At 44.0% G+C, this 15,482-nt stretch overlaps 1 long non-coding RNA gene across 1 annotated transcript in view; it reads left to right on the plus strand.

Moving 5' to 3' along the window:
* The first annotated feature begins 1,901 nt into the window (after nt 1-1,901).
* 4930447J18Rik (RIKEN cDNA 4930447J18 gene) overlaps nt 1,902-15,482 on the plus strand; it is a 45,326-nt gene continuing 31,745 nt past the window's right edge. The window contains exons 1-2 of the long non-coding RNA NR_045959.1: nt 1,902-2,508; nt 6,017-6,069. This is a non-coding gene — a long non-coding RNA (RIKEN cDNA 4930447J18 gene). The remainder of the gene's footprint in view (nt 2,509-6,016; nt 6,070-15,482) is intronic.

The following is a 15,482-nucleotide window of genomic DNA, read 5'->3' on the forward strand; positions in this document are numbered from 1 at the left end:
CCTTGTTGCTCTATTAACATCTTAGAGCTGATTTTTTTAATATGACACATTATGAGGCAAAGTGATTCCTCGCACCACTATGGGGGAAAGATTGCTATGGCTTGATAGCTTGCAGAAATGAACATTGCCCACCCAGATGTACCTGATACTTTGGTGGATCTGATCGAGGAGATGGTGTTCTGATTAATCTCAAGGTTATGGCTGATGGCCAAAGGTCACTAGGATTTGATGCAGTTATTTAAAATGCTGTCTCAGGAGGAGGTACCTCTAGGGAATTACATAACACCGCCACCAGCTGTTGTGGGGATTTAAATTGAAATTGGGTTAGAAGAAAATGGTTTTAGCATTACCTCCTGTCTTACTTGTCTGGGTACTGTGGGCATAGCCTCCAAATCATTTAACTCAACAGGGCTGTGTCTTAGAAGTGGGACTAACCGATTACTCAAATTATTTCCCTAAGGCTATGATGGCTCATAGGGACATCCAGAGGCTCGGAGCCAAGGGTAAATGCCTGTGTTTAAGGGCTGGCAATGCCACTTAGCTGCCAAATTTAAGTTCCATGGATCTCAGCACAGAGAAATGGTCTTTTAAAAGGTTCATGCTGTACTATCTTATTATCTGATGCCCCCCTCTCTCTGGTGGCTAGAAATCAAACCTAGGGTGTTGGGCAGGCTAGGCAAGCATTCTCTCATGGAGCTATATCCGAAAACCTATACTGTAGTATCTTTTCAAGTGCTCATACTCCTGGGTATGTTTTGCCTTGTCTATCCCATCTAATCATCTGTCTGTCTATCTATTTATCCACCTACCTATCAATCATTTATGTGTCTATCTGTTCTATATCTCTTATGTGTTATGCACCTGTCTGTCTATTTTTATCTAACTTACCTTTTGCTGGTTACTAAATACGTTTCCAATAGCGACTTCTGGGTAAGCAGAGCAAGTAGAAGTGACTGAAGTGAATGATATCCTCTGGGGGTATTTCTACTTTTGCCCTGCCCCCTGGTTCCTATGTACTGGATCAATCCACTGGCTCGAGTCTCTGCTACATTGGCATTTCTTGACAGCAGAAGACCATGGCGAGGAGCCAGAAGCATTGGCTGCTTGCTCTAGATAAGAGTGTGCCCATTTTATCTTGGGCAAGTACATCCTGGATGGTACTCAGTCCATTCTGGAATATGTCCATAGTGGAAGCTGCAGGCGGTTACTCCAGGCATTTGTCAAAGTGAAGTCAAGACAGACTAAAAAGCCTTTGATGAGGCTGTGAAATTGGAGAGCTGGATGCCTCCTTGCAAAGTAGATCTCCAAAAGATTGCTTAATCTGGGTGACTAAACTCTGGCTGTCCCCAGCTTTGTGTGAGCTGGTCTTACTGGGCGGCCTGTACAACAGAACTACACATCTGCACTTTCTACAGTATTGAGTTCTCTCTGTGAGTCAGCCACCCCAAGACTGAATGTGGAGGGATGCCAGAGACCTCGGTGATTATCATGGATGTGCTTATAAAAAGATAAAGAGGTATAAGATATGTTCTATTGGGATATGGTGAGGTATGGGGGAAGGGGGTGCCTCAAGGGGCCCATGCCAAGGCATCCCTTACCGCTGAGGGACGAGCCACACAATGATATAGTATAGAATAGAGTTTATTTAGGGCATGGGGAGAGGAGTTAAGATGGTAGTAGAGGCAGAGAAAGGCAGAGAGAGTAGAGAAGTAGAGGCCAGCCATGGCCATGTGGAGAGAGAGCAGAAGGGAATGGGGAGAAAGAGGGAGCAAGAGGCAAGAGAGAGAGAGAGGCAAGAGGACCCTTTTATAGTGCGGCAGGCCTACCTGGCTGTTGCCAGGTAACTATGGGGAGGAGCATACTTGGCTGTTGCCAGGTAACCGTGGGATGGAGTTTAGACAGAATGCCAACAATCACTGTTCAGTTGCTGTGGTTTTATACTCCTTAGATGATCTGAAAATCCCATAGGCCTTCCAGGGCTACCCTGACACTTCCTCCGGGGAACAAGCTTTCGGGACCATCTGAGGCTGACCTTTAGTTGGCCAAAGGGCACTATTTCCTGTTCCTGGCCAGAGCAGTAGGGCCAAAAGAATCATGGTTTCCTGCTTCCTGATGAAAGGACCATGTGAAGTATGGAGGGAACAGGTTCTGATGATGAAACCTGGGAGTCTGCACTGGATATGGGGTGGGTACCCAGAGAAGTACATTCAGAGATGGAGAACTGATCTCAGACCAGGGTGTGATAGAGACCAAGTCATGGGTGTGATGAGGACCACTAAATGGGTCTTAAAGTGTGGGTACACAGTCCAAGACATGGTGGAATAAAGTGGACTTTCAGTGTGAGTGGGGCTAGACCTTCCTCTATCCCTTTACCCAGCATAGCACTTATTAAAAGTGTAACTAATATGAGTTAAATTCCATGGAGAATCCTATAAGTCCACTGTCTTTAGGCTGTACCATGTTAGATGGAGCCAAGAGCATCAGACCTCTTCCACTGAGACACAAAAGGTGAGAAGAGGGACCTACTCTTGCTCACCATCTTCCACATGGCAGGTGATACCCTTCCCTTTTAGGATCCCACTGGAGTCTTCAACTATACCACAAGAGGAGACATGATCGTCTGCTAGCAGCCTCAAGGAAGCTATTTCCACATGTTCACACAACTGGGTATAGTGTGGAGCCTGTGTGCATGGGAACTGAGGTTTGACTACTTTTCAAAGCTCTAATCTGCCTTTTGGTCCACTTCAAGAGCCTTGGGTACAGAGCTCACACCTCTGACAGACATGTGCTTATGACACTGGACCAAACTCCGGAAGCAATCAGTGTGCTTGAAGATTGAATCGCTGAATGAAGAACGAACGAGGAATGGAGTGTTGTCTTTATGTTAAAATGCTTTTGTGATTTAAAAAAAGATTAGTTTTATAATGTGTTCACGAGCATGTGTGTATATCTGTTTGGCTGTATGTGCACATTCACGTAAGTGCCCTTGGAGTCTAGAAAGAGGCATTGGCTCCCCTGGGGCTCTGTTACAGCCAGTGACATAGGTGTTAAGGACCCAGCTCAGGTCCCCTGGACAAGAAGTCAATGCTCTTAACTACTGAACCATTCCTCCACTCATTGGGAGTCCTTGGCCTTGGTGTTCACTTGCTTAAGATGAGTGGAGTATTGATTTCTTCTTTTCTTTTTGCTGTAACCAAAGATCTGATGAAAAAGCAACTTAAAGGAGAAAGGGTTTATTTTGGTTTGTAAGTTCTAGGGAACACAGTTCATCCTGGCAGGGAGTCAACTGGCATGTCATATTCAGAATCAAGAAACAGAGGGACGACGCTGGTGTTCTCTGCTCACTTCTTTTTATTCAGTCCAGGACCCCAACCCATGAAATGGTGCTGCCCACAATTAGGCCAGGTCTTCATAGCTCAGTCAGCCCCTTGTAGACACTCCATCACAGACACACCCAAAGGTTTGTCTCTTAGGTGATTCTATGAGCCTGTCAAGTTGCCGATCAATGTTAGCCATTAGAAATGGAGACTTTGTTTTTGTGATATTATTAACAAAAAGCAAAGGCCACACTATTTCTTTAGTGTCCTATACACAACAGGTCCTGTGTTAATTTCCCTTAATGTTCCTGCTACCCAAAGTCTTTCTGCCATTTAAAGCAGCTCTAATCTCCAAAAGACAACATCGAAGTGGGTCTGAAGTAGTGGAATTTTTGAGTTTGTCCCTAGCTACTTGAGGAATACCTGAGACCTTGTCTTCCTGTTTCTTAGTCTCATAATCTTTTCTGACTCTCAGACTTACCACAGCTCTCATCTTGACAGCCACCTAAAATCTCCCAAGACGAACACACATCTTCTACAAACAAAAGTTTATTTGCTGTATATAGAAAAAAAATGCCACCCGAGGACTAGTTTGGCAGCTTTGTTGATTATCTGTTGTAATGAGCCATGTTACATAATTAAAAGAATTTTTTTTTTCTTAACTGCATTTCACTACCAATTACCTTCTTATACATTCTACAGCAGACACTTTAGGTTGAATCATAGACGTAATTACGCCATTTCTATGCAAAGAACAGCTTATGAATTATTAATTAATATTAAATCTGTTGATTAAAGGCTAATTTATAAGTAAACATATTACAGCTCACCAAAGATTGCTCTCTAGATGCTCTCCTGTGTAACTTCAGTCATCTCCTGTCCCTTGCCAAATAGCCAAGATAGAAATGGGCCACACAGATTCCAAACAACAAGAGGAATCCATATCAAACTCTGTCTATAGTCTTAACTACAATTAAGCCTTTGCATCTCAGTTGCTTTAAAGTTTCATAGCACATGGAGGGTAGGAAAAAAGCTATGGAAAGCCAGTCAGCCTTATGCTCTTTCTCTCCCCTCCTCTGTCATTTTCCTTCCTCCTCCTTGTTCCCACCCTTCCCCCATCTCTCCCTCTCCTCCTCTCCTCTCTTTCCTTGTTTTATTTCCTTCTGTCTCTTTTGCTCTAACTCAGAACGCTGGGCATGCTGGGTACATGCCCCGTCACTGAGCTACATCTTACCCTTTTATATTTTCTTAAACTCCAAACTGGAGACTCATTCTCTTTTGGTGTACAAGAAGCTCTGAAGAAGGAGAACAGAGACACACAGGGGAACTACAGATCATCTACCTGAGACATGATTCTAGGGCAGAATGGCACCAGCTCTTGGTCTCAAGCCAACTGTGAAAGAGAGCAGTTTCCAAGGAATTCATGAATGTCTTTCTTGTCTGTAACAAGGGCTGGAATTAGCAGAAGTCTGAATGTAAGAAAATACTTTTATGTACCAGCTATCCATACATTCTTATATCTATTGATTCATTCCGTGAATTTTTTAGAATGGCAATTGAATGAGAAAAAAATTAAAAGGAAGGAGGACATGAGCACTCCTAAATTATGGAGAAGGTTTGTTATAGGCATGGGGGGGGGGGATAAGAGGAAGAGGTGTCTGGAAGAGTCCAGACTGGATCTTGTCAGCAGGCTGAGCTGGTGGGCCATGAGGTGGGAGAGTGGGAAAGCCAAGGGGCCAGGAAATCAAGAGAAGGGCTGGAAACCTAGAGTGGCATAGCCAAAATGGCTGGGTTATATAGGAGCTAGAGGAGCTAGGGCAGGAGGTGGGGGGAATCTCAGTCCAGTAGCACGGCTGGAGAGTTCAGTGCAACGTGTCAGGGTATTTCAGGTACTGGTAGTGCTGAGAGAGTGGCAGAGAGTGGCAGCCAGCTTTGATATGTTAGTCTTTTGTCTAGGGTTTGAGACCTAACACCAGTGAAGAAACTAATCAAGCAGCGAGTTATAGCCAGATTGAAGGCAAGTTTGTCCGGAGTGTGGGGGTCCATGTGTGGGGTATAACATGAGTCTGATGGACTAGGAAGACTAGATAAAATGTCCGTGCTATAGAAACCAGAACATTTTATGTTAGACAGGAGGACAGTTCTGTCTGACTGAGCTATCAGCACTGTATAGAATAGTAAGAAAATGTCAGGGGCACATGGACCCGATGGAAGGCAGATTAATGAGGATGTAATGAGATCTGGATTAGGAGGGCTGTGGAAATTAAAAGAAAGAAATCAAGAGCAAAGAACATGAGCAGATGACCCAAACATGATTTTCCCTGGTGGGGAATGTGAGGGGGAAGGAAATCTGGAGGTTTGAGTCACCAGTAGCAATGGCGAATGAAGAGCGAGTGGATGAGTCAAGATATGGCTCAAGATGATGAGAAATAAGTGCTAGAGAAGAAAGGCATAGGGGAGGCATGGTTGTGAGTGGCATGACCTTGCTCTGAGTAGTACATAAAGAACGGGTGTAGTTATAGCTGAGTATGTACCCAAAGTAATAGAAAACTGCCATCTTTAGTGACGCCTTCATAGCTATGTTTATTGCTATGCTATGGATAAATGAATGGGTAAAGAAACACACACACACACACACACACACACACACACAAGAGTTTTGTTCAACCATAATAAAGAATAAACTCTGTCATTTGCAGGACAATAGACAGAACTGAAGAGTTCCATGTTAAGCAGACAATCTTACAGACAGGTACAGCTGTTTTCTTTCCTCTGTGGTATCTAGGAGGAGGGGAGGGGAGGGCATGGAGGTAAAAAAGGAGGCTTCTATGGATATGGACATGGAAATGGGTGAGGGGGAATGGTAATGGGGAGAGGTATGATGAAGATATGATATGCATGCATGAAAGAGTCATAATGAAACGCCTTAAACTTATAAAATTTAAAAACAAAACAAGGATGTGTATAAAGACAGCAAAGAGTGACAGTCACTGGAGTGACAGAGCCAGGTGATGATAAAGACAATGACTGTTTCTGTCATGATGCTATAAGGATGTTGCCCAGAGAGAGGCAGAGAGGTAACACATTCCTTGTCATTGCCTCTGTTCCATGTGGACACAAAGGTCTTTAAGTCAATCCTTCTCATTTGTCTAGATTCCATGGGAAAAGATTTAAGGGAGACAGGCACAGGGAAGTGAAGTCATTTGCTTTTAGTCCTCAAGTTAATGGCTATAATAGTAACATGACTTGGGATGGTAATCATTAGGACCGAATTCCCAGAGTCTGAGAATCGATGCTCTTTGGTTTCATTAAGAAATGTGAAGCTACTAGACAAGGCATGTTTGCTGGACTTCCTGGCATCTCATCAGTTTTCTTTTCTTTTTTTTTTTTTTTTTTTTTTTTTTTTTTTTAAAGATTTATTTATTTATTATATGTAAGTACACTGTAGCTGTCTTCAGACACTCCAGAAGAGGGCGTCAGATCTTGTTACAGATGGTTGTGAGCCACCATGTGGTTGCTGGGATTTGAACTCCGGACCTTCGGAAGAGCAGTCGGGTGCTCTTACCCACTGAGCCATCTCACCAGCCCCTCATCAGTTTTCTTAATGTCAATTTAAAAAACCCAATGGTTGGGATGGTCATAGACTGTTTTATTGAATTCCCTGGATCCTGACAGTTAGCCCTGAGAACTCCTGATGCATCTGGATTTGATTACTCTAGTCTCCGTTCAGACTTGCATTCATTTCATCTCTGAAATCTAATGATCGAATCCAATAAAATTATGAGGGATTCTAACCTGCTCAACACCTAATCAGTTTAATTCAAGAGAATTAAATCAAAGCTGTAGGTGCGTGTACTTCCTTGGGAGACATTCTTATTTGGGAGGCTGAGATGTTGGGATGGGTTTGAATGATATTTGAAAGATACACCAAGAACCTGGCAGGATAGCGGCAAGTTCATGGCTTGGTGTAGCTTTGTGTGATGTACAGGTTAGTGGGTGAGGAGGTCAGGAAAGGGGAGAGAGACCTGAGACACATTTTTCATGTGACTTTGGCAACTACTGTGTCTCACCATCTGCAGAAGTGAACAAAATAACGGAATGAACAGTGTGGAATTGTAATGGTCAGTGGAGATTATATACACATGTATGTGTGTATTTCAGCAGTTCGTGCATGTATGCACATCTATGTATACTTGAGAAACATCTGCAAAAGTGTATGTTGTCATTTAATTATGCCACTAGTGATTTGTACTAAAATATTGTATGTGTTTATTATAATTAAGATGAGATTTGTAACCATTTGTACTTTTGCAGTAATGCATATATACTTATCCCATATTCAAAATAAATAGCTATAGGTCCAAAGAATGAGGGAAAGGCTACAGAACCCTTAGTAGACCTGTGTGTTCTGTCTGTGTCCCGACAGACAGACTTGAGGGGGCCAGAAAGACAAATGAAGAGTTGACAGATACCTTGTTTGAAGAGGCTTGTTGTAAAGATAATAGCTACAGAGATGGTATAATGCCTGAAATTAATCTGTAAGCCCCACCTGCCCAAGGACCAGGTAACTTCCAGGAATGCTGGGTATTGTAGTTCTTGGAAAATAACAAAAGCCTAATGGGAAAGTACGGTGGCCTATGGGGTTGTCTTTATAAGCTCCTGCAACGAGTGTCTGAGGCCTCTCAGCTGGAAGTCCCAGGGACTGGGCCTGACCAAACTCCATCTTGGTCAGTAATAAAGCTTGTTTCAAATTTGGCTCAAAATGGCGAAACTGGTTTTCTCTTGTGGGTTTTAGGATTAACAATGGTGGTGACCTTGGCGACTGTTGTCTTTGTGAGTGTGTATGAGCACAGGGTGAGCCATGCCTTATTCCAAGCGTAGACTATTGTGTGTCTCATTCTAGACCAGGAGGAACCCTGGAGGGTCTTTGGTCAGCAGCTTTGGGATAGGCAGTTTGCTCTGATTCCTCTGACAAAACTAGATTCCTTTCCTAAATCTGGTATCCATTAATAATCAGAGATGCCTCCTCTGAAGGATATAAATCCATCTGCTCATCTATCCATCTATTGATCTATTGATCCATCCATCCATCCATCCATCCATCCATCCATCCATCCATCCATCCACTTTCCCACCCATTGAATTAAATATTTGAATACCTATTCTCTGTCCTGGGCCAGGCACTTAAACTGCAGCTGGCATGCATCACAGGGAGTTGGGGGTGGGTGGACCCCAAGGGGCTGCAGGATGCCAGGAGCCACTAGTTGAGGTGGAGCCTGAGCTGCAAAGACAGTCCATAGTGTTAGCCCACCCAATCCAGACTTGGAGGCCTGGTGACTGGCATGCCACTGTTTTCTGGAAGCATTCTTGTGAGATCATTTCACATTAACATTTCTTTTATGGCTCAGGGTCCTGTTGTCTTTGAGCCCACAAGCTATTTTAAACTTGTTGTGACTAAGTCCTGTCAAATATGTGTGAATATTTGCAAGTGTACTTTGTCTTTCCCAAAGGGAGAACTGATTGGTATAGAAAAGAGGGTGAGGGGGGATAGCAGTGCCCCAATACTGTCCTTGGTGCACCTGCAAATCACTGACAATTTTGATTATGTCTACGTGGAAGGCTGACAACATACAGCTTCTGCCTTAGAACTCCTCGGGGCCTATGCTGTCTTAGTCCGGTGCACAGCCATGGCTTTGTGGCTCAGGAGTCAGGTTCCTTTAAGGCAGCACTTCTCAACCTGTGGGCCACGAAAGGCATTATTCTACCAGGTGGGCAAGATGACCCTGGGTAACAACTATTCTAAAAGAACACCACCAGTGTACTTAGAAAGAATTCTAGCGATGTCTTTGCTGTGTAGCTCTCTCATCTGCCCCAGCACTCAGACTTTTAGGCTCCTGTCTATGTTTAAATGGTTCAGATTGCAACCTGCAGCTGGGACCTAAAAGAGACTTAATAATCACAGAGTGTGTGGAATACATAAGCTCTGATCATATATGTTAGTAAGGTCTTCTATTCACTAGTGTCTCCTCTCTGAGCAGTAACTGAAGTAAATAAGGCAATGTCATCTTGTTCTGACTATTTTGTGTTTATGCAGTCATTTCTCAGACCTCTCACCCCAACCACAACAGTCATGGCTACATTGGCAACACATTTGAGATTTCCATGACCCTAACCATGGTTCAGATATATTAACCAAAATAAGTAATGCTTGTATGAACTAAACGTAAACTAAAATAACTGAAGGAGGTGTAAGTCAAAAATAATTGCTATGTTATGTCTATGTTCTATCAAAAATGAATGTTTCAAGGTTCCTCTGACCCTCACCTAGCATTGATGTAATTACATTTTTCCCTTTTAAAATGCTGTGTCCTGAGCTTGGGCACCAAGACTTTGAGGCTTGAGCCTGCTCTCAGTCACTAACCAAAATTAAAGGACTCATACTCTTATTTGGATTAGTCACCATGGTTGTATCTTTCTTGTGTGGATTTACTACACTGACCAGAGATGGACTAACGCTATATTAAAGAGATTCCCCTTTTATTAATCTCCAAGTGTGTGAGTGATTTATCCGTGGGAAGGAATATTATTTCTTTAACAATTGGATTGTAATGGTCAGCACTTATTTAACTCCCACTGCCTGCCGGGAAATGTTGCACACAGTCTTTGTGTATATTCTTCAATTTAATAAAAACACTGTAGTGAAGTTATTGTTATTACTTTCTCATCAAAATTGGGGATCAAGGGGTCAGGGTCACTGTGCTAATTAATTTTCTTTTTCAAAGAGTTATTTATTTAACTTCATGTACATGAACGTTTTGCCTCCATGTGTGTGTTCAGTGTGCTTGGAGGTCAGAAGGGGTCACTGGATCCTCTAGACCTGGAGTTATGGATGGTAAGGAACCACCATATGGGTGCTGGGAACTGAGCCTGGGTCCTCTATAAGAGCAACAAGTGCTCTTGAGGGAAGATCTAGTGACTGGCTTGTTATTGACTCCTGGAAGCATTATCCGGATGGCTGAGCCATCTCTCCAGCCCCTTGACTACTTTTCAAGGGTAAGTACTTATCCAAGGTCATTTGGCTTCCATAGTCACTCATGAACGTCACTACAACATAAGCTGACCAACTGCATCAGTGGGTTGTAGTCCCTGTTCAAAATCCAGTTCTCAGAAAACAAGGTGAGGAATAATTAAAGATCAACATTAAGCTATGGCCACCACACACATATCCATACACACACATGCATGAATACACAAGCATGGACACAGAGAGTCATACCACTAACCTATGGCAGCCACATACACATGCATACACACATGCATACACACACATGCATACACACATGCACAAACACAAAGAGTCATACCATACAAACCACCAACCTACACAGGGAAGGTGATCAGGACCCAACCATCCTTCTAGAATATGCGTTTTAGCTAAGGCATGGCAGGCATCTTTTCCCTTTAAAGTCGTTGTGATTGCCTGTTTGTAGCGCTTGCGATTATTTCTTGCCACACTTTTCTCTAAATCTAAGCTCCTGCATTTCCGAGCGGTGCTGCTTTGGTGTGGAGGGTTTTGGTTCTGTAACTGAGTGTTCAGGAGTCCTTGTGCCTCCGTCCTTCCAAACCTCCAGCGGCTACAGCATTATTGATTGTTTGCCTGTCTCGGGCACTGGCTGCGTGCCTCTTGCAGCCTGTTCGACCGTTGCATCTCCACGGCTGGAAGCTGAGCGTACCCCCGAGATGGCAGAGAACACATTTTGCAGAGTTCATAACTTACTGAAAGCTCCCGGGTTCAACGTTTCTGCCTGAACTGGAAACTTTGGATGTGAAAGTCAATTTACTCTTAAAATAAAAATGTCTGTTGCAAAGAAAAAGAGAAAGAAAAGTCTTCCAAACATCTCCCAGAGGAGGCTGGCCTCAGACACAGCTTCCAGAGGTGGCCGAGGCATCCTGGGTGCAAGTAGAGAAGAATAATGGCAGAATATCTGTAATTTACTTAACTCTAAAATTGGAAAAATATTTTTTTTTTAAAAAAAAGGACTTTTTCATTCTTTTAAAGTGTGGACTTTGAAAAATAATGTTTGCTACCAGGGAGAGTACCTGACCGTGTGAAGCTGCGAATCACTCTATTACCTGCTTTTAAGAGAGGTCATTTACACGTCTTTAAAGAAAGATCTTAGGATTTGCATCTCAAAAATTTATTTTTGTTCAATTTTATTTATTTATTCATTTATTTGTCCAAGAATAATCTGGTTATGTTGGAATTTTTGGAAGAAGAAAGTACATTGGTGATTTTGTCTGTTTTTCTGTTTTGTTGTGAGTCAAGATCTTTGTAATCTTATAAGAAAATACTTTGCATGTTTTCTTCATTTTGCTACAGACAGAGATTTTAATTTCTAAGACAGGAATTAACAGCAGGAGAAGAGACATAACCCAGACTGCTCACATCATGAAGCAATGGGTACGTGTACAAGGACAGTCGGCAGGCAGACACTGTGAAGTTAGTGACTGGCATAAGCTAGAAGCCCAAAGGAACTGTACAATGACGTTAGGTGACAAGTGAAGAGGGACAGACATTGTAAAGAAGGTCCTAGGAACTAGTGGTCTGTTGTGCTTTCTTCTCTGGAAAGAGATTACTCCAGAGCTACACCTGCCTGAAACACGGGCCAGGGGGTGGGGCGGGGCGGGGGGGGGAGTTAGCATGGGGATCAGTGTGTGTGGATTGTAGTGGAGAAAATGGGAGCAATTAGGGGTGGGGGCGCTGAGAAGCTCCTGAGGTCCTTTAAACGGAGGGATGGAATCTAATGCTAAGTGCTTTCACCTTGCTCTGCCCTTCAGACATTAAATGGAGGGGTAGAATTTCTAGAAACTGGCAGCAGACAGGGTCAGAAGAAGAAATGCTGGGAGATCCAGGGGAAACAGAACAAAGACTCGTAAAAAAATACAGTCGTCACCATACCAAGTTCGAAGGCACACAAAGCCACAAGAACTACTGCAAGCGAGAAAGGGAACTGCTGGCGTCCTCTGGAGAACAGCAGGCAGTTTCTTAGCGTTTCGTGCACGTGTGTCACATGACCCAGCAATACCACTGGCTGGGCATTTGTGGGAGAAATGACAATGTGCTCAAGGAATTGTGTGTGAATATTCATAGCAGCTTGTTTCTGAATGGTCAAACCCAGAAACAACCCAGTTCATCAATAGGTAAATGGATGACCTCTCTCTCTTTTTTTTTCTTTTTTTATATTGGGATAATAGAACGCTGCCTAGCAATAAAAAGGGGATGGACTATTGATATGTGTGATACCGTGAACAAATCCCAAAAACATTCTGCTGTGCAAAAGAGGTAGACTTAAAGATTACATGTGGTCTGTTTCCATTTAAATGGAACTCTGGAAAAGATGAATCTAATCTATAATAGATGTGACTGGCGGTGATTGTCTGGGGCTGGAAGGGGCGGTTGGTAAGTATTGATTAGGACGGGCACAAGGGAGCCTATCTGGATGGTGGACATTTCATATATCTTGATTTAGGTGGTAGTTACCTGCATGTATTGGCAAACTACACTGGACGTGTCTGTCTTTCTCATTGTATGCAAATCCTACCTCCAACAAGACTGAGTTTTAAAATGAAGCCACAGGAATTGCCAGAATGATGTCGGCCTGGTTCAGACCCACTCCACTAAATTTAGAGAACTTTATGACAAGAAGTGAAGGGGAAAAAAATTTTCTGAGAATTTTAAGAGGTGCTAATACCAGCTAATTGCTCTGTCACTGTTGAGTGAATTGTTAGATATTTAAAATCTCCATAAGGGAATTCCTTCCATTAAAAAAATTTTTTTTCAGGTGAAACGTACATCCACCCTCTGAGATGCTCAAGGCAGACAATGAAAATGAGGAACACCTGCTTTTATTCCTAGACTTTGAGGGAAGGTTTTCATTGAGTCAGCACTGACTGGTTCTGCCACCACGTATTCTGGGAGGAAAGCATGGCTCTGACCCATCTAGAACACTCTGGGAAAAGACAGTTATCATCATAACAGTGGGGTCAGTAAATAGAAACAGCGGCTGTACAAAGTATTGTATACCAGCATCGCCACGGGAGGAAGGCAGCAGCCTAGTGATTGACATGCGATCTCATTGAATCCTCTCAGCCCTGTGGCTTTAAGTGCTTAGCTCCCTATTTTACAGAAATCACATCTGAGCAGGGAGGGGTTTTGTTGCCAGAGGTCACACTACTGTGGATCAGTATTGTGGGTTGGTGTTTACTTATGTACTATAGCCCAACAATAACGTGGAAATGATAGTAGGAGAACAATAACATGGAAATGATAGCAGGAGAACGCTGACCTGCCACCTCAAGAAAGTATCCATTTATGCAGCCTGCCCAGTGCCCCCTCCATTTCCAAGCCAGCCAGAGAAGCGACAGTTCTTCCTCAGCAAGCAGGACAGACATTGCTCTCCCCCCATGCCCCCTCCACTCAGCTCTTCCACAGTCCTACACCCCTGAAAGTCCTGTGGCTAACATCCTGCCACCCAGGGGGGCTGCAGATCTGAATAATGTTCTTGGATTTGTGTCTCTCATCTTGCAACTGATTAGTCCTAACTCTTCCTGGCAAGGCTCCTGCCCGGCTATTTCAGGAAACAAAAATTCATTACACACATCCTTATTGATTTTCTCTCTCCTTTGCTTATTGCTGAAATGCGTCCCCTCCCCCTCTTGGAGAAACTGTTGCGATTACTGGAAGCTTTGCTCCCCCTTGAAGCCTTCTGAAGACCAGAGGGCTTTGAGGCTCCTGGGAGTAGGGGGCTGCCTGCAGATTGCCTCGTGCTAAAGCTGTTCTACAAGGGCCTTGACTTGAGAGCAGTGCATTAGAGAAATAGCAGGGTTGCTTCCAAGGAACAGCGGTGCTGCCTGGCTTTCTCCATCTCCTTTCCTAGTGCTCTTGAAGTAACAGTGAGGTGGCGAATATTCCCAGGCTACTCACCCAGCTTTGGGGGAAATCTTGTTTGTCTGTGGGGGTCAAAAGAAGAAAAGAAACTGTCTCCTCTGGCACAAATTAAATTTCAATGACAATCTTGTTATTGAGCGTCTCTGCTGCGTTAGGTCTGGGGAGACATGTGAACAAAGAACTCTGATCTGTTCCCATGGATTGATAGTACAGCAAGGGACACCAACAGTAGGGAACAGCAGCCATGCAGAAAACACAAAAATAACGTAACTGCAAAAAGCACGGTGTAGTGTCCATAGTAGGTTCTGAGATGGAAAATGATCAGGTGTTATGCAGTACCACCAGCCAGTGCCTATCCTGTGTAGCGCCATTAACCTGCCCCCTGCCCCCCCCCCATGGCTTAAGCATTCATCCAAGTTTAGGGACATTAGGTAGCTGGTTCCAGATGACCTGGTTAACGCTGGATGCAAGGTCAGATTTGTCTGGCCCCAAGATCAGTTTTTTGTTTTTTTTTTCCACTCTGCTGAGTGTTTAGGCACACAGAGTTCCCTTCAGGACCTATAGGGTATGGTGACGTTCTCAGCCATGACCAGCCCTTGGTTTTGCCTGCTCCTATCTACAGGTTCACGTCTGCATGTAGAGAAATGAGAAGCCCAAGCTTTTACTCTGTATCCTTGGGGGAGGTCTTACATTGTCTGACCAAGATCTCTTGCCTTGGTTTCAAGTGGGTGAGGTGGGTGTGGCTTGCCTTTGGGGAAGGCCTCCAAGCTCTGGGGGCTGTTGTTCTTTGGGACCTGGCACCATGTGCTCTCTAGGCTTTGGCACAGCCTGTGCCTCCTCTGCCAAGCCTGCCTCATGGTTATTCATAGTTGTTCACATTTCTGTTCAGCCTCTCCCTCACAGCAGTGCCCTCAGGACCTTGCCTCTCACAGCAGCATGGGAGGAACACGAACCCTCCTCTGCTTTTGAGAGATCAACCGAGGTCAAGTGTGGGCACACAGGGGGTCTTCTCATGAGCACATAAACGTGGGTTAGAGAGGGCAATGCCTCCGGGCTCTGGGATCTTGGGGCCACATCTCAGAGTGGGAAAGAAAAGTCCAGAGTCTGGGAACTATGCCCTTTGGCAGGTACAACCCCAGTGTATCAATGTGTACACATTTCTAAAGGGCGCTGGGAAATCTGCCTTGCTGGAATGATGGAAGCATGGAGAGAAGGGA

This window comes from Mus musculus, chromosome 14, assembly GCF_000001635.26.
Source record: "Mus musculus strain C57BL/6J chromosome 14, GRCm38.p6 C57BL/6J".
Taxonomy (NCBI): Eukaryota; Metazoa; Chordata; class Mammalia; order Rodentia; family Muridae; genus Mus; species Mus musculus.